Genomic DNA, 24,101 nt, shown 5'->3' on the forward strand with positions numbered 1-24,101 from the left:
GCACACCTGCCATCTTAAGTTTATGAAATGCGGCTTTGGCAAAGAAGTGAATTTGTTTTGTGAGTGAGTGAGCGAGCGAGTAGACAGTTTAGCATAGAGGAGACGTACTACCTTGGATGGATACTGTGTCAGCCGGGAGCCCAATGCGCATGCGCTGTAGCGGGTGCAGCGTCCATTGCGCATGCTCAGCACGAACCAGATTGCCCTGGTGTTAAAAGTGCGCTAGTAGCTCTCCGCAATGATAAAATTATCTTGACTAAAATAGTCAGTGGTAAAAGAGTGAATGCAGGGGGGTGGGGGGGGGGGGGGGGGGGATTGCGAGAGACATTTAAGACCCGGGGGGGGGGGGGGGGTGGAACGTAGACAGTCTATATACTTCTGATAGACTCCGTTGCCTTCCTATAGATATTTATTTTTGTCTACTCATAGTCTATAGATTTCCTATGACAAAAGTCTACTAAATGTGTATGGCCATAAATCTATAGTCATATACTCTCTATAGGATTTGTATTGCCAATAGACTGTTCTCTAGGGTTCGTCTATAGAGAGTCTATCAAGACTTTATAGATAGCAGTCTACGGACAGTCTATAGACTGTACAAATATGTTTTTGTAAGGAATTACTTAGGCCTGAAGAGGAAGAAAAAAGAAAAGAGAAAACACGCTAGCAAACCTTCGTTGCAAGTAAGCGCCCTCAGTGACAACCTGGCAGCTCCACATTCACCTAATGTCATTCGTCACCTAACGGCATCGTATATATGAGGCCCGTGTAAGCGACGTTACTCAGTGTTTTACATTCGATTAACACCAGAAGCCTCTTAGCAGATCGCGACGGATACCGAGGACAGCTTTCCTTGCCACACCGTATATCGAGCGATCTATTGCGAAAGAGGCACCACTTTGTGCTGATAACCGCGGTAACGGTAACGGTGCCGCTGAGCCGTATTCCGTATCTGTTTCCGCGTTTTTAGCTTAAGTCAGTGCGCTGTCGAAGTCTCGTTTTACTCAGGTTAGATGTGGACACGTTAAGCTGCAGCATCGGGCAGTGCCCTAGCACACGTGGGATCATAGTCTCCTTTATTCATTTTTTTTTTGCATTTGCGTGCATCGCCCTCGTTGTGTCCTCCTCCGGGACGCCATTAAATCTGCTCTACTATATTCGCTTTATCAGCGTCCAATATCAGCAGGCGTCCGCCTTTACTGTCTGTCGCCTGTGCGGCCTCGCCGTGGGGTTGGTTAGAGACATGTTCCGCAAACACCCGCCCCTTCTACATATACTGCAGCAATTATTGTATCGCGGTTTTTTACTGAATCTTGCGTTGGCACACGCATTTCCTGGTGGAGCCCAGCTATACTACAAATATCCTTTTCCGCACAAGTGTCTTTGCAAATGGCCCGCATGAAGATAGGGTGGAGGATTCCCACTGTGGCCTGATACAACTATCGCTCTCTCTTAGAAACACTTGATCTGCGCATTCCCACAAATGCAGGCTGTTCCTGGTAGAGCTGTCGTAGCATATATACTCCAAATACCCCCTTCAGCAGCAATGGCTTTGTAAATGGGCTGCTCGAAGATTGTGTGGAGGCGTCACACCGTAGACCGATACACGCTATCGACGTCCCTCGAAGCCTTTATTCACAATAAGGCAAGCTGCTCCTGGCAGAACCTACCATATACCAAGTACCCTCTTCGGTCACAACGGATTTATAAATGGGACACATGAAGATTGGGCTGGAGGGTTCACACTGTATATATTGAAATACACTATCGCTTGCTCTCAAAGACCCTTAATCTATGCGTTCACACGGAGTGCAAGTTGTCGACTGTAACTAGAAACACAGAGGGCAACGCCGGAGGGTTGCTGCACGCATTAAGGCACGCTGTTTGCTTTGCCGAGGCTGCTGTCACCAGCCTTCACATGCGAACGTGCTGGCCGGGGGCCGCTATTACAGGCAAACTATATCGGCAAACTAGACCACCACCGACAATCCTATCGGCCTTTGTTGTCTCGTCACGTGGCACGGTCAAGCTTCCATTTGCGTTGACATCTGGGCACGCATTAGGGACGCCGATCGCTCTTCTACGCACTACGGCGTCGGCGCTGCGCTATCGAGTCAGGAAGCTATACGCGAGGGCCGCTATAGACAGCCAGGCTTCGGCGGTGCCGTCTCTATACAGAAAAACAGGGACCTTATAGAAGCGGGGTGGGGCACGTTTGATCGATCTCTGCTCGAGGCCGCCGTAGATGTCGCGTTCCCGGCTCTTCACTTTTGGATATATACATATCATACTCGCGAAGTGCTTTTTTATGCCTCTAGTCCAGGAAGGACCGGCTGGTACAAGTACACCGGAGGGCAAAGCGATCAGGCGAGTTTTAAAACGTCACCGCCGCAGTGACTGTGTGTATATACAGTCGCGATTTCGGCGGTCCACTTCGCTGAAAGCCGGTAAAGAGGAGATTCACATCTTCCCGGAGGACATTAGAAACAACGGCCGGTATAGGTGTAGCCACTCGGTGCACCTGGAGGACGCGGATCCCGGAACAGACGCCGAGAGCGCGGTCGCTCCGTTCGCACTCGCTGTTTGGCGGCCGGCGACAGCGTATTATCTTCCTCCTCTCTTCGCCCGGCGTGCGAACTTAGACGGCCTGCCTAGTTAAGGCAATTGCGCCTCTTTGCGCGACCGCACGCGTCTGTGCTTCGGACTGCGCGGGAACGTGCGGATTCCCCGGACCCGGCTATAAATGTCCCGCCGCGGCATACTTCAGAGTCCGGCGTGGGTATGCGTGTTGTCGACTCGCAGACGCTGCTGCGGGTGTCTTTATGGCTGCTTTCTCCCATTGTTTTTTGTTTCGGGACTTTGGGAAGAGGAAGAGGAAGCTGGCTGACTTCCCGGGTTTCCGGCTTATGTGGTTAACGTGGCGTTCATGCAGCGTCGGAACGGAAGGTAGTCGACGCGTCTTCCCGGAAGTGTTTGCTTTTGTTTGCCCGGCAGTGTGCACGGGGAATTAAGATATAATACGAGCGTAGGATAAAGAAGCCCTCAGTCGACGCGCTGCTGTAGGGAAGGAATCGGACGAGAAACGTATAGCTGTGTCGCAACCGGTGGACCTGTTATATGGCGTGAGCGCTGTTGCGAGGTATGTATGTGCGATATCTTGCGAAGGCATCAGGCTGGGGTGTATGGCACGTTTTAAGCACGTACAGCGGTGCCCACTAGGACAGCGAAATGGAACAGTTGCGTTGGATCGGTACTGCGTATGCGGTTATCCGCAGTTAGATAACGTGCGCCTTCAAGTTTTCTTCTAATCTTTGAAAGATAAGTTAAGGCTGCTGCATTTGTTATACACATTTTCCTTAAAGACACAGGGTACCTACTTTTAATGCTAAAACATTGAGGCTCATTGGCAACGTAGGTGTTGGCCAGCAGCAATGATCCCAAAACTCCTAAATGACGTCACCGTGATATCAAATAAAAATAAAATTTCTTCGGATGGAGTGAGGAATTGAACCCGACCACGACTTTCAAATTGCAAGGCGAGCACTCAATTCATAGGCCGTAAAACCGCGTTGCTCCTTGACCAACAAAGATGTGTTTTCTTGCGACTGTATGCTAACGAGTGGGTGTTCCATTAAAGAGGAAGAGAAAAATAAAAATTCATTAAGATAAATAAAGGAAACACAAATAAAATAAAAACAAAAACTGCTTTCGCACTCAAAGCACGTAAGTAGTCTTAAATGTATTCCGTACTTTTTCTTCGACCTGACTTGCTTTATTGCTGGCAGCGTCTTTGTGCATCCTGTATTTAGGTGTTGAAGCAACAGCACCGTTGCTCACAGGTGACCTCAAAGCTACAGTACACGCGCCCAACTGCAGCGCACGCTTTTTCTCGGGCGAAACTAATTTTCGCCTACGTATTAATGACTGTGCATTTCAGCCTGGATGGGTGCGAAGGACGCACTTGCGATTATAGTGCTCAGCGATGTATATCAGACAATGGGAAATGCTACACCTCCATCTTGCTGTTTTTTTTTTTTGCGTACGTCTTACGCGCAGTAAACTATACCAATGTTGCGGACGATTTAGAGCGTCCTGGAAATGCTACAACCATGAAATTCTCACGTCTCGTACGCAGTTCGCAGTTATAGCGTGCGCGTCAGAAGAAGCACTGAAAGATGCCTATCGGAATAACAGCGCATGCTGCGGTAGGAGCACGTGACTCCCGGGTTCAGTGGACCGACGCGGAGTCGTGAGCTGCTTTGCCGCTGCCCGAGAAGCGTGCGAGAGGCTCCGTTTACAATGGATCAAATTCCTACAAAGAGACGTGCTAAACCGGTGTCTGTTCTTTTGTACGCCGCGTGCAAAGCGAACGCTGCGCCTCTGGCGGTCAGCCGGTTAAGTTTACACGGGAGGGAAGCCAACCGCATCGTCCGTTCGACGTACGCGATTGTACGTCGTTGTGGGATCATGGATTTATTTTTCTTGACGTTTAAGGGGTGATGGAAGCTACACCGTTCAGACCTAAACGATGGCGAGCACAAGGCCAGCTGTTTAACGCGTTGTATTCGCGACTAGGGGTGTTTGTCGCGTTGTGCGTGTCGCCAATGCCGTGTACGGTTATGGACGTTACGTGTAGGCTCCATATAACAGCCGAACAGAACATGCAATTCGAGTAAATTTGTTAGGGGTCATCCTGATCTTCAAGAGCGCAATGGACAGACCAGTAAGCGAAATGGGAATGAAGTGAACACCCAATCTCCACTTTCGTGTTCTTGGAGGTTTCGGGTCGCCTTAATGAAGCGGTTGGAACATCAAAATTTTCATTCCGTGTTTTCTTCTTAAAAATTGTGGTTTTGACATTAGTAAATCCGGACCGTCATGTGGAAATTTTTATACACCTGGCAAAAAATTTGCGACAATCTCTTCTCATCTATAGTTTCGGTTTCGGCAGCTGAATTATCAGTAAGCCTCATAATCAAGTAAGTCTAAGATCCCGTGAGGCATGCAATATCTGCTATATAATGGCTGTTTCGCTGTTTTAATTCGCTCCGACTCTTGCACTAACCTGTTTCAGAGGCCGGAACGATAGCAAATGTACAGACGGCTATCGTGAAGAAGTTTTCGCACGCTTCACGGGACCTCAGCCTACTTGTGATGCCGCAGCCACAGTTCGGTCGCTGGTACCGCAGCCGGAGCCACACAGCAGAAAACCGATCGAAAATTATTTGCCACGCGTGGGCGAATTTCACGTTGTCATGCATTTTTGATATGCCTTACGCACCGCTGTGAAGCTGCAAAAATGAACACGCAGCCAAAATTTGTTGTCCCTACCCCCCTGAATTTTACGAGGAATGGCTGATACCGATTCGCGTCTTTCAGTATTATTAATTAATTAATTGGTTTTGGGGGAAAGGAAATGGCGCAGTATCTGTCTCATATATCGTTGGACACCTGAACCGCGCCGCAAGGGAAGGGTAAAGGAGGGAGTGAAAGAAGAAAGGAAGAGAGAGGTGCCGTAGTGGAGGGCTCCGGAATAATTTCGACCACCTGGGGATCTTTAACGTGCACTGACATCGCACAGCACACGGGCGCCTTAGCGTTTTTCCTCCATAAAAACGCAGCCGCAGTATCTCCAAAACTCATATTTAGTCGTGTCCTGTTAATACGACCCCCGTTAATATAGACAACTCGAATTATGGGTGGTTTTTCTGGGGACCCAAACTTTTTTAATGAAATTGCGCTAGTTAATATGGAAACTCGCAGTCCGCACAGTGCACAGGGTGAAGCTGCACAGAGCCTATTGTAGCCTATCTATTTTTTATGCGTTATTATGGACAGCGATGAGAACAAACTCTCGGCTGCCCAAACCAGATGTTTCCTTTCCCGTGTTTTAAGTGCAGGACACCAGTGAAAGGTATAGTGCGAAGATGCGATTTCTGAGTGGCTACCTTTATTTTTGTAGTTTTAGGCTTCGAAATGCTGTTCCCGGTGTACGCGTGTTACCATTTGCCGTATCATATGAATGGCTGCGAACAAAAACTCTCTCTATAGCTTTAAAACGCGTTTAATTAAAGCAGTTCTCAACAGCACTGACCCGACTGAGCACAGTCGCGAGCAATATGAGAGGGAACATACGCTTTGCAGAATACTGCGAATTGCCCAATAATTTTTTCATTAAATTTGAGATTTACATTTGGATATTACGCATCAGGAGGAAAAATAGCTGGAAAGCAGAAAAAGAGCTACGCTAGTTACACAGCTTCCACGCATTTCACCACAAGTACCCGGCGAAAGTACAAAAATATAACACAAGACACACAAATTATAATAAAGAAAATACGCGCAAACTACGGCACCCAGAAAGTAACTTATAGAATTTCCAGCTTTTTAAATGATCACCGTCCTGCTGCGCACATTATTCAAGAAAGCAAGTAATTGAAAGCTTGCCAAAAAACATCGCTTTGTACCCGAGGCGCAGCATGTGCAGCTTTCTCGAGCAAAAAATTTTAAAATCGCACTATTGTAAGACACTCTGATGGAAATATTGAAGGTAGTGGTCTGTTATTCTGATATGTAGCAAAATCTTTCTTTTAAACTGTCTCCATCGATTGCATCGTACAGTTAAGATTGCTATAGTAAACCAAGGGGGAACGCCTTTGACGATAGCAATAACGTGAAAGGAAAAAAAAAAACAAGACTGCCGCCGGGTGATCTGCGAATATATTGATTGTCATGGTGAAGTCTTACTTTATATGAAAAAACTGCGTTCATAAACGGTTTCCCGCTCGAAAATGATTTTGTCCAGAATTGCTGGATATATCTTTGTTTATTTTTCTCTTGTTATTTTGTTTTCGTTTCACGCCATACAGACGTTCAATATAAAACACTGCAATGTTAACCGCTCTTTTTGTATTTCCATTGAGCGCGTGTTTCCTGCACTTAATGTCTTGGGCTCGTGAATGGGAACAAGTCTGTCTTTTGGTCTGCCCCCCTTGACAACTGAAATTGCGTTGTTTAAATAAAAAAAAACTTTGACATAATTATGGAGTAACAAATAAGGGAAGTCTCAAACTGTGTTCCCTTTCATAGTTCTCAAGACTGTATACAGATAATGTACTAGCCGCTCGTGGGATGTTAACAGTAGTAGAAAATAGATAATCACTTCATGGGACGCTATGGCGAGTTTCAGGCTTCAAACGGCACCGCAGTATTTTAAAAGTTATGGTGGCGAGGATAAAGCACTTAAACCTACAATTTTTTTTCTCCAACTTACAATTCACTGGCCGCCACTATGCAGAAAGCACACAGAAACAAAGTTTTTTTCTTTTTGTGCAGATATTTCTTGCTTTCCTTCAGGATTCGTTACTATAGACGACTTACTTTATGAACAAGTTTTGGTTCGGTTTATGGGATTTAACGTCTCAAAGTGACTCGGGCTATGAGGGTCGCCGTAGAGGAAGGCTGCGGATGATTTCGACCACCTGGGGTTCTTTAACGTGCACACTGACATGACACAGTGCGCGGGCCTGTATCATTTCGCCTCCATCGAAACACAACTGCCGCTGCCGGAATCGAATCCGCGCCTTTCTCGGGCACCAAGGAGCCCATAGTAACGAGGCACGACTATGTGTCTAAGCAGACATTACTTATGGCCTTTCTGCTAATATAGGTCACTGAGCGTTTCCTTTCTGGGGGTGCGATGCTTTGCTACACGCGTTGAAATACCGGTCTAAATAAGAAACAAACCAAAGATCGACTCCATCTATAAGCGGTCCCAATATAGCATCCACTGTGTGTGCGATGGTAAATCTGGAGATCTGGCGCCGTACTGAACGCATATAGAGGCACGTCAAACGAGTCCTCCTTTTCGATTTTTTTTTGTGCACTTGACGGCGTCTTCCACCGACTCTCCGGAGGCCTGCCTTGATAATTCACGACGAGCAGCATCTGGGCTCTGAAGACGTTGATAACCGCGCCTTTTAAGCATTTTTAAGAGTGAAAAATGGCATCCCAGGTCATCGCAGTATTGCATACAAAAACACAAGACGTCCTAAAAATGTTTCTACGCCCCCCCCCCCCCTCCCACACACACACACACACACAAAAAAGCAGCACTGCGGTTTTTGTGCTCTTGTCATGTCCAGTCCTGTGTGCGATAAGGTTTCAATCGATGCTGGGTTTGAACCTAAATGATCCTACATGATGTTAATGTCATTATGCAGTTATATGGTTCAAATGTGTAATGTTTTCTTATTGGGCAGGCATTTAGCCGGTGCTGAGCGGATGTATTCATGTAACACTTAAAAGTTTTTTTACTGCCCTAAAGTGAGTTTGCGTAAATGTGCGGTTTTGTGAAGGAAGGCTCTTTTGCCTTACCGGGCAGCGAAAAGTCATGCCAGCTCGCTCTGTATTGGTTCCTTTAATTTTGCTCTTTCGAAGCTACAAAGCGTAGAAGTGCTGGCGTGGTTAGCCCTTGGAGAAGTGCATAGCCGCCCCCATTAGATCTCGAAAGTATATAATATAATTGGTTTTTTGGGGAAGGAAATGGCGCAGTATCCGTCTCATATATAGTTGGACACCTGAACCACGCCGTAAGGGAAGGGATGAAGGAGGAAGTGAAAGAAGAAAGGAAGAAGACGTGCCGTAGTGGAGGTCTCCGGTTTAATTTCGACCACCTGGGATCTTTAACGTGCACTGACATCGCACAGCACACGGGCGCCTTAGCGTTTTTCCTCCATAAAAACGCAGCCGCCGCGGTCGGGTTCGAACCCGGGAACTCCGGATCAGTAGTCGAGCGCCCTAACCACTGAGCCACCGCGCCGGTAGATCTTGAAAGAGCAACCAGGTTTTTCGCGCAGAGATTAACCGCAGAGGGATATCAGCCAAAGCTAGTACACCGATCGATTAACCTTCCGTCTCGAGGGCTAAATGGTGCTGTTGTAGTTCCGTTCAACCATTGTTTTTCTATTGAAGCGATCAGCGTTCTGCAATCAATGGCCGTATCACAAGCCGCGGTGGCTCAATGTACTGCAACGTTGCGCTTCTGGATTACAAATTTGCCGGTTCACATTCCGGCCGTGTACGGTGACCACATTTCGGCCGAGTCGAAATGCGAAGATGCCCACATACTGAAATTTCGAAGCAATTTCAGTAGAACCTGGTGGTCAAAAATTAATCAGGAGCGCTTTACCTCTCGTACAAAATCGTACAAAATCGCACAAAATCGCACAAAATCGTAAAAAATCGTACAAAATCGTACAAAATCGTACAAAATCGTAAAAAATGCCATCGTCCAACAATGGTAAATGCAAAACGCCGCACATGCAAATGTGGCTACTTGCCATGGCAGTACGAGACACACAGCATGCTGGAGGCCATCCAGTTCGAGTGAATATATCACAGTGAAGAAGGAAAATAAAGGATAAACATTATTATATTTACTTATTTATTTGTACTTCACGAGTACTTAAAAGCATTGGGAGAGGGGTATATAACAAAGAAAACGGATGTCAAAAATTAAAAACTCTACTAACGGTACAACGTTCGCGGTACAGGGCAAATATACGAAAGCAGCACAAAGTTCATTCAAGAAGTAAAAAAAATTGCGGCCTTTTTAATAACATTCTTAAAGATAGAATTGCGAAATAATTTATTTGAAAGTTGGCCCACCACCAAATATCCCCCACTTCCAAAAAGTAGGTCCACCCCAGAAAATCGATTAAAGTGAGTTAATCAGAATTGATGGGTTGATCTAAGTTTGAATGGTGGGGATTAGGGGTGGATGGATGTGGATTAATAGGTGGGGTTAGTATAGTCACGTATAATGATCCATTGACAGGTACTCGAACATTCTATTCCTCAGGTTTTCAGATTTGGCGGTGCTGATGACGTAGCGACTCTCTCGACCAATCAGGAAATTTTGTTAGAGAGAAATCGGGTGGTTCATGCAAGACGACAACCTAAATGCTATGGCATTAAAAAAAAACATTTGATTCCAAAAATTATCGATACGATCAAAAGTCAACTAAAATAAAACGAAATGCGATGAAAGTGATAAGTGCGTACAAGAGAAGCAGGAGTACCACAGAAAACCACATTTAGAATAATACTGAAGAGATAAATGTAAGAAAAGGTGCTTTTTAAACTCTTGAGGGTCAGAAAAATAAATTGTGGTATCAGGAAGATCGTTCCAAAGTTTAATTACTCTCGATAATGCAGAATAATTGAATGACTGCGTTTATCTACTGGTGTCAAAAACTTAGAAATGCTATTTCGGCGGCTTCAAGTATTAATACACCGTATGCTTAAAAAGCCCAAATCTAAACCAACAACAAAAATTGCGTTCCTGTCTAAACGTGTGAAGAAGAGACCGCATAACTCGTCTCATTATCGCTCCATGGCGCTAAAATAGCCTGTTTGTTTTGTGTTACGAATGATTCCGCACTAGCCGCTGGTGATGGCTGCTAGTGAGTCTTTCAGTGGTTGTAACGTCGTGCACATGTATTTTATTTATTTAGTCACACCGCAAGCCAATACTTCGCAGGATTCACTACTGTTCTAGGTTATAACATTTAAAGCTTGATCCTTATAATCTGAACAATTACCATATAAGTAATATCATTTTAAAACATGTTCCACTTATGCTTCGTAAATGGCTCGTCAAAGAAGAGCTAGATATCTTCCACGAAGGTGATACATTATGGCCGCAGTGGTTCTAATCTTTTCGAGACTTAGGCAACGCGGTTGTCCCATGTGAGGTGTTGGTCAAAGTGGATGCCCAGATAATTATTAACAGTTCTCTCCATTTGCAACGCTTCGCATTCGCGCGGGTAATAGTAAGTCTAAGAACAGTGGTTTATGCAAAGGAATATATCATGGAGGTTTCTAAAACATGCCAGTTTTCTTTTGTGAAGGTTTATAAGGATTGAATTTTTGCGAGAATAATTTGTCCACTTTCGTTACTTCTGTTTTAAGCGCTTGAACCCGAGTATAATAACCAGTGACTTCGTGTTCAACTACTGTATCGTCTGCGTAGTGAATATTTTCGATTCAGGCTGCAATAAACCCAAATCAGAAACATAAACATAACGCAGTGGGACAAGTGTAACTCCCTGAGATGCACCAAATTTCAAGCGTTCAAAATCAAGGCATGCGTTATCAAGCTTAATAAACGCAACCTATGGGTTTAATAATTAACACCAATATTAAAATGACCACGGAAACCAAGTTAACTTACATTTTCTAGCAGTAAAGTGTCAAATGTACTGGTTGTGTCAAATGCCCCGGTTAGGTCCATAAATAGGCCTAGAAAAACATGATTACTTTCTACAGCATTACAAACATAGTCGGAAAATTCTTCCAGAGGGGTAGTCGTGTTTTTATTCTTTGTAAAACCAAATTGGGGAGCGTTGCTCAAAGAGTATCTGTCACAGAATGACTGCATGACATATGATCCGTGCTTTTCCATAATGTGCGCTCTGGTGACAGTATTGCAGTGGCCCCATAATTAGTCAGGTCACCTTTCTTAGCATTTTTGTAGACAAGTCTGATAACAGATGCTTCAAGTTCTTCAAGTATATCGCCAGTTTAAAATATTTCATTCGTATTTTCAAAAGAACATCTTTCAAGACGTCAATGTTTCTGTGCAGATCACTGGGCGAATGGCATCATATCCATGATATGCGAATGCCATTATACTGTGCTGCTTTGTTTTCCACATAATGCTACATAGATCATCTCCTAATATGAGTGGAAGATATGCATTGTGCGTACAATGTATATGCTCATTTTGATCAACTTTGTTGAAGGTTATTTACTGCTATGCTTCGCAACTTTTCTGTTGCATCTATGAAAACATCATCGCGTTTCTCACAGAGCACCTTCACGATTTCCGTTACAAAATTATTCTTCCGGAGCACCTTCGCGAGATTTCCGTTTGAAAAAATTATTCTAAACACTTTTTCTACGCTAGTTATTAGTAATTCAATAATTTTCGCTATTTCTTTCCATCACGTTTGTTCAGACAATACTGTTGCGTGAAATAGGATCTCTTCGCCTATCGTCTTTTCGCCGTAAAAAAAGAACTGTAGCGCGACCAAGACGAACACAAGAATAGAGGCACACAGGACTAGCGCTAAACTCACTTCCCTAGGTATGATATCCTTTCGAAGGCAGAAGGTAATGTATTCTTGTGTTCGTCTTGGTCGCGCTACAGTTCTTTTGTTACAGTATGTACCATCTAGCCCCAACAAAAGTTCTTCTAAACCGTCTTTTCGCCGTTACTATATTTCGCAGTGCGCGATACTTTTCTCTCACACCTTTACTTGCCGTGTTTTTCTTGTATTTTCTCGACGCCCCGTATTTTTCACAGCAAGACTGTGCTACTTCATAAGTTATGCACTTATTACCTGATTTTTATCATAACAGATTAATTAATTGTTCACATATGTTGCGAAGGATTTCAGCAGTTTTCTGCGTCTGATAACATCGTAAAGTGAAAGGGAGCTCCAATAAACATTATAAATAACTGGTCTACTTTTCTGTTATCACAAAGAGCTCCTCTCATAAATCTCCGGTCTCAGTTTTACTACGATCGTCAGACTTACTTGAAATTGTGAAATTGTTACGAAGTAAAGTACGATCCGCTAGCTTTTGATTCATGACCTCATAAGCGTAAGCTGGTTTTTCAAATGAACAAGAGCGTGGTCAATGCATGGCTTTGTGATAGTAGGACCTAAATATTCTTGTCTTGTACGGTCATTAATTGCGTTATCAATATCAAATTCAGCCAGCAAATTGAGGCAATCTATGTTGATCCTTTTTGCCTCTTTCATGAGGTCTATGTTAGCATCTCCCGTAACAATGAAGGGACTTTCAGTAATGTATTTATGAAGAAAAGAATACAGCTGATCGAAGATTGCACTGACATTCGTATTCGCTTGCCTATAAATTCAACATAAAGTATAATCTACAGTAATTTTGTTAATAAACAAAGGGAACGCCACTCATTCTTTGCGTACACCATTACTCCGCCTTCTTTATGATTTTCGCTTCACGATGAATACTGAGAATATCTAGCCAAAATAAATATTTCGTTCGGCATTTATATATATACGTAAGTTAGAATGATGAGATTAAATTATATCGAATAGTTTTTATCAAGAGTCCTAATTCAATGTTACCATTATTTTTCAAGGTTCTTATATCGACGTGCAATAATTAAACCAAGTTCACGCTTCAATTTCGCGTAATTTTTTACAGTTTCAGATGTATATTACGTTCACAAAATGAGTCAAAGGAACGTATTACGTTAGCTTCTCGCGGTCTCTTTCCGACTTAATATTAATTATCGGCACACTGTCAGTTTTTTAGGACAAGGATTTTCCCATTGACCACACGAACAATTTTAAACTGCCAATATTTTGAAAGCTCCCTCCATTCCGAAAAGAGCCCGCGCCTTTTCGCCAGCCCCTGTCCCTCGAGGCCTAATCCACAAAGCGAAAAATAATTGGTGGAATCTTATCAGAAGTACGCCTAATCACAACCAAGGCGAAGCATGCAAAAAGTCATTACAGTAGCTGACTTACCGACATTGATAAGTTAGTATAACAGTTCCGCTCCAATAATAATAATAATAATAATAATAATAATAATAATAATAATAATAATAATAATAATAATAATAATAATAATAATAATAATAATAATAATAATAATAATAATAATAATAATAATTGGTTTTTTGGAGAAAGGAAATGGCGCAGTATCTGTCTCATATATCTTTGGACACCTGAACCGCGCCGTAAGGGAAGGGATAAAGGAGGGAGTGAAAGAAGAAAGGAGGAATTACGTGCCGTAGTGGAGGGCTCCGGAATAATTTCGACCACCTGGGGATCTTTAACGTGCACTGACATCGCACAGCACACGGGCGCCTTAGCGTTTTCCCTCCATAAAAACGCAGCCGCCGCGGTCGGGTTCGAACCCGGGAACTCCGGATCAGTAGTCGAGCGCCCTAACCACTGAGCCACCGCGGCGGGGCCCGCTCCAATTGCAGTGCATCTTTTTCCCGCGCCACGTCATTGCCTTAAACGATGCCACGCTCCGCCAACGCTGGACTTCAGGCAGTAAAAAAGATCAACAACGCAACAGCAACACAATTTGAATACGGCTGAAATTGAATCGTCGCTATATCCCAGCGCAGAGCATCGAAACTTCTTGTTCCTGAGCTACGCACTAGATCTGTTTGGTAACAACCTCATTATAGGCCGGATAATGCTGCCCATTTCGGGTCTTTCGTGCAGTCGTTCTTCGTAAGTAGACCGCTCTGCGTCTAGGAACACTGCTTAAAGATGAGCTGCGAACACAGCGACCGCACAAGACGCTTTCATCGCAGCTCTCCGCGGACGCGGGAAAGGGAACACGCTCACAAACCTACACTTGTACGCACCGGCTGAACCGTACATCTGGCCACGCTGTAGTTCTTCGCCCCTTCTCGGCTATTCGAAAACAGGGGCAAACTCTTCACGGTGCTGCTCTCGCATTGGCCTTGCTCGAGTCTCCGATTCTGTCATTCCCATCTGCGAAGGCTGAGTTAGATGCGTTCTGATTGCACGGTAATGCTCAACTCAGTTACCTGTAAAGCAAAACACAACGAAAAAACTCAATTTTTTCCCCTGGTGACATCATTTTCAGCCAAGAACACAGACGCCATCTTCTATCCGCGATGTCTTTGCTGGCCAGATGGGTCGTAAGGGAAAAGTCGGCGTCGCGCGCACGGCTGCATATTGGTGACAAGCGATAGTCTCTCTAGGAAGAAAACCCTGTTTAATGCACTTTCCAGCACGTTATTTCGGCCAGCACTAAGTTAGCTTCAGGCCGGTTACTAATGGCTCAATTAAAAAGGTATTTGAATGCTGAGGAGTTGTGAATTGCTCTTATTTAGTGCTTCATAAAGCTTGTATTCGATGTCGACATTGCAGTGCGCTAGAGCTTCGCCTTCTTCTACTAAACTGGCACCAGTTAGTGCGCGAAACCCGTTTGGAGAGAGGGGGAGAAGGAGAGAAACCCTTTAACGAAAAAAAAAAACAGAATTTTGTTGGCGTATAAAAATCGCTGGCATGCTACTCGGCATGAGGAAGGGAATTTAGGAGACGAAGACGGAAGGACAACGGTCCGGAAAATGTAAAATAAGAGAAATAAAAAGGATGATGAAATGCTTCTTCATATTCATCAGCGTTGGTGGACCTGAAAAAACAGGCGAACCGTGTTAAGCAGTTAAGTAATTGTCTAAATTCTAATAGCTAACTTTTTAACTATCTCCGATAGGCACCAGATCGCAATTAGAGATTGGTAGCCGACAGTTAGTAATAGCCGTATGAGTTTTTAGAATTTTGAAAACGCGATTACCCTCGCCGTTGTGGCTCAACTACTTGGTGTCATTTCTTGCGCCATTCGAAAACCGCGCTCCTGTGGGAAAGCGCAGAGCGACATCAATCGAATGCGTCACTCCGTGACGTACGTGCCACGGGACAATCTCTGCCCCGCCCGTGCTGTGGTGCTCCCCGCTCCTCGCCACTTCGCTGCTCCAATGTGGGCGGGGCAGAGATATTTCTTTTGAGTCTACTCGAACATATCTCAAACTTCACATGCTTTGACATTGGCGAAGAAAGCGGCCATACCTCTCAAGTTCGTCTGCACTGCAAACTAAACATTCCTGCCCTGGGATTAACAGAGTAAAGCGCGCGCTTAGATCACTACAGCCGGGTACAAGTCAAGAAAAAAGCAGCTTTTCCCCGTCAAAGAACCCCCTTCCAACCAGTGGCGTTGGCCGATTCTCATGAACCTGCAGCGTGACAAAGCAGGGAGTGGCGATTGAAAAGGGATAGTCCTCCCCAATAATTGTTCGGGATAGCGCTCTCCCTGCATTGTCCGCTACCTCCTGCATTGTCGCCATCCCTGCATTGTTACGCTGCTCAGGCTAGCAGGTTCATGAAAATCAGGCGACGCCATTAGCTGGAAGAGGGGTCCTTTGGAGGGGGAAGCCGCTTCTTTCTTTACTTTTCCGACATAGTATCCGCCCACTTGACCCTGTCTGACCAATGCGCTGATAATGTCAGAGTTCAGGCTACTGTAAATGTGCACATCGGTTCTGCTCCCACTTTAGCCTGTATGCATAAGACATGTCTAGATCGTCAACTTTGTGTTACTCGTGTGGGAATTACTGGGATTCACATCATTGACTCATGTATTGCTGAGAACTCACAGCTTATAGGGGGCCCTGCTCACTTTCCTGAAGAAGAGTTGCCACATGGTTCCGTGCAGCACTTACATTGTTTTGCCGTGGGGGAGCCGGGTAATTCGTAGACAGACTTCCCTACTTCACATAAAACATCTTCATAACAATAAACAAGACTACAGATGGTGACGGTGGCAGCTTGAGACATTTAGGGGTGGTTGTGCTATCTGGGACACGGAATTGCTGGGTCACTGAATTTTTCCACAAATGGTTGGTCATAATTTATTGTCTAAGTGTCACACCTGTGTCACGTTTACCAGACAGAACTTCCATTTGGGCTAGATGGTGCATGCTAACTTACACAGGAAACAATAGCGCCTACAGAGACAAACTCAACGGCAAAACAACAGCGCCTGCTAAGACACACAACAGGACGACGACAGAAGACAAGGACGCAGGACGACGCAGGAATCCTGCGTCCTTGTCTTCTGTCATCGTCCTGTTGTGTGTCTTAGCAAGCGCTGTTGTTTTCTGTCTCAAATGCGTGTCATTATCGTGTAGTGTTACACAAGGCTAGTCCTGTCTATAGCTTAGAGCAACCTCAACGCGGCCATAGCTTGCAGAGCATTTAGGATGAACTGTGTGTAGAACCAGACACCACCCAAATGCTGCTGGTGGAGCTTTTCCAGCGCCCCATCCCTTCCATTATCGCCCCAGCGCCTCTTCCATTATCTCCACGAGAAGTTAAATGAACGGACTGTGCTTTTTAATCCATTACAAGCACGGCCCATCCCGCGTTCTTCGATGAAACTAGCCTCGAAAGCTCTTTTATCATTCGCATCGCACTATCAGTATACTAATCGGCTCTCGCTTCGCTTTCAGTCTTTGTCGGGCTTCGGATAGAGGTTGGACAACCGTAGCGCACTACTCTGGTTCCATTCGATGGCAATTAAAAGCGACCCTCCCCGTCCCAGTGCGGAGCAATGATCGTTACCTCAGCCCATTTCTTATGGCTGGAAGCAGAGCGCGCGTCCGCCGCTTAAGACCGCAAATGAGCACGCGCGTGCCTTGCTCAGTGCAGACGATTGAGGGAGAGGAGGAAGAGCCCCGGGCATCGCCGGGGGCGCTCACGTTCGCCAAGCACGATGCGCGCGACCGTGAAACGCGCGCGTCGAAAAACGGTGGACAAAGCGGCAGCCAACAAAGCGTCCCCGGTGGGCCTAATCGCCGAAGAAAGCAGTCGCGCCGCGCACGCCCGGGGAGCTGTAGGAGCGACGCGGGCGGCGACTGCGCTCCCGCTGCTCGTGAAATGGCGGCGCGGCTACGGTTTTATTCTCGCGTCTATTCTGTTCAGCACACGGCGTAACGCGAAGTACTCCTCGGCTAGTGCTCAAAACGGCGTGTGGAGAATATAATTTTACCCGCCACAGGCCCGCACCGCTTTGACGCTGTTCGACACCGGTCTTACGCAGCTGTGAAGACGAACATTTTAAACCGTATTTTTTTTTTTGCTTGTATGGAGAGTAAAGCCGTCATGAAAGGTTTTCGATGCGAGCACTAATAGGCTGCTTCCGGCTCAATGCCTTGAAGAAAAAAAGAACGATTATTACACCATTTCGAAGATACACGACCAAATTTCCTCGCGCCAGTCTTCGCGCGTATTCGAGTAAAATTTATACCTCACCTTGGCCAGTACCATCGTAGACTGCAACATGACGTCATCCTCGAGGCAGCCGCCTTTGATCGTGTTGTAGTCAACCCACACGTGTTTTAAAGTGTTATGCAAATGCAACAACACGTTCGAGAAGTCGTGTTAGAAGAGAGGAGTTTTGAACGCAACAGCGTTTCGCCTCCATATTTCCTCAAGCCAGTTGGCCATTCACAGGTTCCAGTCGTTATTGCATTACAGGCGAGAAATAATGATGTGCGTCCTTGCTCCATAGAAGAAGCGCAGTCTAACCCTAATTGCTCCCGACTGCTCGTTTGAGGCCTACTAGCAACCAATCATATTTCCCTCTATAGCACATCCCAAATGTTAGCGACTTGCAAGCACACCGGGGCCGCTAACAAAGGCAAAAAATTACTCCCAAAGTGCGACACTTACTAATCGCTGATTGCGCGCGACAAAGCGGCAGCATAGCCGCTTACCATAGACACCCGTGCCATAGACGTCTGCAAGTGCTGGTGGACGGTTCTACTCCCGACCGATGGCTGGCGCAAGTTGGACCTATAGCAGTTCTGTGATAGATCTCACGCATATTCGAACGCAATCAGTCCCGCACTAGCCAACAGGCAATCTTTGCTCCAGAAACCGCGGTCTCAACTAGTACTGATCCGGAGTTCCCGGGTTCGAACCCGACCGCTGCGGCTGTGTTTTTATGGAGGAAAAACGCTAAGGCGCCCGTGTGCTGTACGATGTCAGTGCACGTTAAAGATCCCCGGGTGGTCGAAATTATTCCGGAGCCCTCCACTGCGGCACCTCTCTCTTCCTTTCTTCTTTCACTCCCTCCTTTATCTCTTCCCTTACGGAGCGGTTCAGGTGTCCAACGATATATGAGACAGATACTGCGCCATTTCCTTTCTCCCCAAAACCAATTAAGAATTAAGAACGAGCGTGACAGCGACAGAACACCACCACCGGGAAAATGGCTCAACTGGCTCCTTATGTAATCGCATAATAACGTTCTGCTGCTGCTGCAAAAAATGGGGGCTTTGAGGAAAGGAAATGACGCAGTAGCTGTCTCACTTCGCGGTGGACACTCAACAACGCCATGAGGGAAGGAAGGAAGGTGGAAGGAAAGAAGAAAGTAAGGGATGCCACAGTGGAGGGCTCCATGAATAATTTCGACCACATGGGGATCTCTAACGTACGCTGACATCGCACAGAACACGGGCGACTTTTGCGCTTCGCCTATGCTTCGAAACCAACGCGCCTTCGAGCGCGCTGCCCAGAACTTGCTCCAGACGGTGCATGTATAGCTATAGCCTCAAATGAAGACAAGGATGGAGATGCTGAGAGAGACAAAGAGGTGGTTGTGGTGAAAAACTTTATTATTGGCGAAGCCCTTATAGTTCAAAATTTCACGGGCGGCCTGGCTCCTGGTCGTGGGCGGTGGCCGACAGCCCGTGTCCGACGGCACCTTCTCCACCCACTGCACCAGCCTCAGTTGCGAGGCCAGGTCGCAGCTAGACACGACGACCTCCCACCCCTCCGAGTCCGCGAGGGCCCACTGGGCCGGTGGTTGCAGTTGTCGGCAAGTGAACATATTAATGTGATCGAATGCGGCTCTCGGGGCCCCACAGAGGGAGCATGCGGGGGTGTGAGTAGAAGGGTAGAAAAGCCCAAGCAGGCGATGGGGGAGGGAAAGATGCGAGCCTGGAGTTGTCGCCAGGTCGTCTGTTGTTTTGTGAGCGATGTGTGTGGCGGGGGGTAAAGCAGACGTTATTCGCGGTAGTGTAGCGTGATGTCGTGATATGTGATCAGCCGGTACGTCTCTTGCGCTGCCTGATTCTTCGGTACACGCCGCTAGGTTGACGTATACGCTCGAGCATCGGAATAATAATGATAATAATAATAATAATAATAATAATAATAATAATAATAATAATAATAATAATAATAATAATAATAATAATAATAATAATAATAATAATAATAATAATAATAATAATAATAATGGTTTTATTTGCGCCTAATGAATACATGGCGCGGGAGACCCGCAGTAAAAGCTGTCACAAGCGACAGCTTGACAAAGCCGGAGGCCCCCCCTATACACTTGACAGCATCATAGGCGCAATGAAACGGCATGTCTCATCCAAAAACTAAATAGAACAAAACATGAAAACATCTGCAATTACAATCACTCACAAGAACTACATAAAATTATACAGAAAATGTGGTAGAATGAAGTTAGAAAGCACTTACAAAAGCAATGAAACATTCATGTGCGATGGCAATGAGTTTAGCGAAAGTAACAGATAAATTAAGCACATTTTGCTTCAAATAAAATTCAAAACAAAGTGAATACAGACAAGCGGTACAGTCAGGGTAAACAACAACGTGACAGAGTAAACAGGAATGGCAAGCGAAGTGTCCTAGTACATGTTGAAATACCGGCGGAGTGTTTTGAACGTCACCTTTTCAAGTTGGATATGTTTATGATTTAAATCATTTAGTAACCGGGGTAGTTTATTCTGTATTGTTTGTAGGCCGTATGTTGTGCGAAACGTCCTTACTTTCCAGAGCTCCGTGTGACGTGTCTGGCGTGTAGTAGTGTTTGGTTGTAACCTGGCTAGACGATGTAGAAATGAACTGTTGCTAGCGTTTTCATTCTTAATTGCCTTGCAAAGGATATAATCAAACAGTTTGGTAACAGGAATTATGTTGTATTTGGGAAATAGATGATACGTATGTGAATAAAACGGCAGATTTTCTATTACTCTTACAAACCTTTTCTGCAACTTATGAAGCTTCTGCAAATTTCCGTAAGTTGTCGTAGACCAAACTAAGTGACAATAATTGAGTCGGGAGGAGAATAAGGTATTATAAAGTAACAGTAAGATTTTTGGTGGTAGTAAATTGCGATTGCGGTATACTAGCCCAATTACTTGTGCTAGCTTAATTAGCATGCTGTCCACGTGGACATCCCATGACATATTCTGCTGAAAGATAACACCTAATGTCTTAATACTGGAAGTTAATTCGAGAGGAGTGGCATTTAAGTAGATAGACTTTTGTATTGTTATGTTTTTGTTTTTACTTCGAAAGAATACGGCTTTTGTTTTGTTTGCATTAATCGTCAGGCTGTTTTTACGTGTCCATTCATCTAGTTTTATTAATGTTAAATTAGCAGCATCAACAAGGTCGTCACTAGTTTTACCAGTTAATAATATGCTGGTATCATCCGCGTACATGATAAATTTCACGGTTGCATCAATATTCACAATATCATTCACGTACATATTAAATAAAAAAGGTCCTAATATACTGCCCTGTGGGACCCCTGCTGAAATAGATAATGGGTTAGAACTGTGGTTGTTTATGACGACTATTTGTCTACGAAATTCCAAGTAGGAGCGTATAAGAGATGCAGCGTTACCACGAAAGCCATAGTGTTGGAGTTTCTTAATTAAAAGTTGATGACTGATGGAGTCAAATGCTTTTGACAGGTCAATAAAAATTCCTAGTACAAGTCTTCCTTCTTCAAACTGATTTAGTATGTGTTCTTTTTGTTGTAGCAATGCGAGTTGTGTGCCTAAACCCTTACGGAAGCCATACTGGCAATCAGTCAGCAGGCAATGTTTCTGCTCGAATTCGGATAGTCGCTTTAAAATAACTTTTTCGAAGACTTTTGAAAAGACGGGAAGGATTGATAACGGTCGATAGTTTCCTAAGTCGTTTTTATCGCCTTTTTTAAAGAGCGCAGCGACTCGCGCTATCTGCATCGTTCGAGGAAACGTGCCTTCGCTTATACAGATATTGAAGATATAGGTAAGACAAGGAGAGAGAAGCTCGAAGTATGTAGTGCACTTGAAAATTGGATGATGATGATGGATTTTTATGGCGCAGGGGCACCTACGGCCAAAGAGTGCCATGGCACAAGGTATTTTCCATTTCTCAAAGTGGGGTCAAAGACCCATTTCCCAAGCATTTCACCCTAAAGAAGCCGAGCACCAGACCAGGGGAAAGCTTGTACCCATTGTGTCACCGGCGGGTACCCGGCGGCACAGGGGATCGAACCCCGCACCTCCCGCATGCGAGGCGGATGCTCAACTACTTCGCCACCGCTGCGGTGCACAAGGAGAGAGAAGGTCAGCAACATATTTGATTGGTTTTATTTGGATACCATCAATATCTTTAGCGGTACTATTATTTAGACTGTGAATTGTGCTAATTATCTCTCCCTCATTTACTGGATACAAAAATATAGAGCTAGAGTTGTATGGAATACCATCAAGATCATTGTCTGGTGCGTTGTTACTTCCAATTTTAACTAAATGTTCGTTAAAAGCGTCTGCAAGTGCTTTTTTCCTGTAACTCAAGACCATTTATTTTTAAGCTCTGTATCCTTTCCTCGGGAATATTGCAGTTCAACAAAGAGTTGGTTGGTTGGTTGGTGAAACTTTATTTCCAGCGGATATAGAGGAGCGACACGAAGTCGCCCCCCGCTTAAACGGCGGCCGCTATCCCTTGGGCAGCGGCGGCGTCTTCAGCCAGCTGGAGGAGCTTGATCTGTATCCCCGGGTCGGGGCTGAGCAATAGAGCCTCCCAATGAGCAGAGTCGGTAATGAAGTGACTCGCGGGTAGGGACTGCGGGCAGTTCCAGATCATATGATTTAGATCGGCTTTCGCATCACAATTTTTGCATTTGTTTGAGTAGAGTCCTTCCGAATAGAAGCTACACAATTGGGGATTTGGATAGGTGTTAGTTTGAAGTTTACGCCAGGCTTTGGCCTGTTGCTTGGAGAGCGTTTTATCTGCTGGGGGGAATCTGAGTCTTGCAAGCCTGTAGTGCTGCAGGATTTCTCTGTAAGAAAACAACCTGTCCTTGCCAGAGTATAGGGCGGGTGGGCTGCACGACCCAGCTCGGCGGGACAGTTCTCGAGCTAGGTTATGAGCCGCCTCATTACCAGCAAGGGAAGCATGAGCAGGCGTCCAGATTAGGCGAATGCGCCGCGTGGGCTGATAATTTAGCAGAATCCGTGCTGCTTGTGGGGAGATTCTTCCAAACGTGTAGTTACGTATTGCCAATTTTGAGTCGCTGACAATGGTTTCTGCCGAGGATCCCACAATGGCTAGAGCAATGGCTGTTTCTTCTCCAACATGTGTGTGCTGAGTGCGTATAGTGCCCCCAGTTATGAGTGTACCACGTTCCGTGGTGACCACAGCTACCATCTTGTCAGCCGAAGAATCTGCCGCATCTACATATACCACAGAGGTATCATTAAGAAAGCGTTTGCCTAATGATTTGGCTCTCTCTGTACGACGTTCAGCGTGGAAATCTGGGTGCATGTTCCGAGGTAGTGGAGGAATGACCAGAAGCTGGCGTATATGTTTGGGAAGGTCAGTTGTGGGTCCGCCTTGTCGTTCGTATGTTATGCCTAGTGTGGACAGAATGTGTCTGCCAGTTGGTGTGGCCGATAGTCGTTCGTACTGCGAGACGGTTACCGCTTCAATAATCTCGCTTAGGGTGTTATGAAGACCGAGACCTAACACTTTCTCAGTTGCTGTGTGCATGGGTAGCCCAACTGCCTGTTTGACGCATTTTCTGATTATGGCCTCCACTTTTTCTTTTTCAGCTGACTTGAGATGTAGGTAAGGGCATACGTAAGCTATGCGGCTTATCACAAAGGCTTGTACTAAACGGAGAGTATTGCTTTCCTTCAAGCCCGAGTGGCGGTTACTAATGCGGCGAATGAGTCGCATAATTTGCTGCGAGGTTCCCTGTAGCTTCCGAATTACGTCACCATTGAAGCCGTGTTCTTGTAGAATTAGGCCCAAGATTTTAATTTTGGGCACTCGAGGAATGGGGACTCCGCGAATACTGAGTTCGATGGCCGGTGGGGTTTGCGCAAGGGATCTGATGTTGCGGAATATGAGAAATTCAGATTTGGCTGGAGAGCACCGCAGCCCCCTAGGGTCTACATAGTTCCCCACGATATCTATTGCATGCTGTAGTCTCTCCTCGATTTCGGCATCATTGCCCTCGGCGGTCCACAAGGTGATATCGTCAGCATAGAGGCTGTGGTGGAGTTGCGGAACCTGCGCTAATAGGTGTGGAAGTTTCAACATTGCAACGTTGAAGAGAAATGGTGATAGGACCGATCCCTGCGGGGTGCCCTTGTTGCCGAGGGGAAAGTCATGCGA

This window comes from Amblyomma americanum, chromosome 4 (genome assembly GCF_052857255.1).
Source record: "Amblyomma americanum isolate KBUSLIRL-KWMA chromosome 4, ASM5285725v1, whole genome shotgun sequence".
Lineage (NCBI taxonomy): Eukaryota > Metazoa > Arthropoda > Arachnida > Ixodida > Ixodidae > Amblyomma > Amblyomma americanum.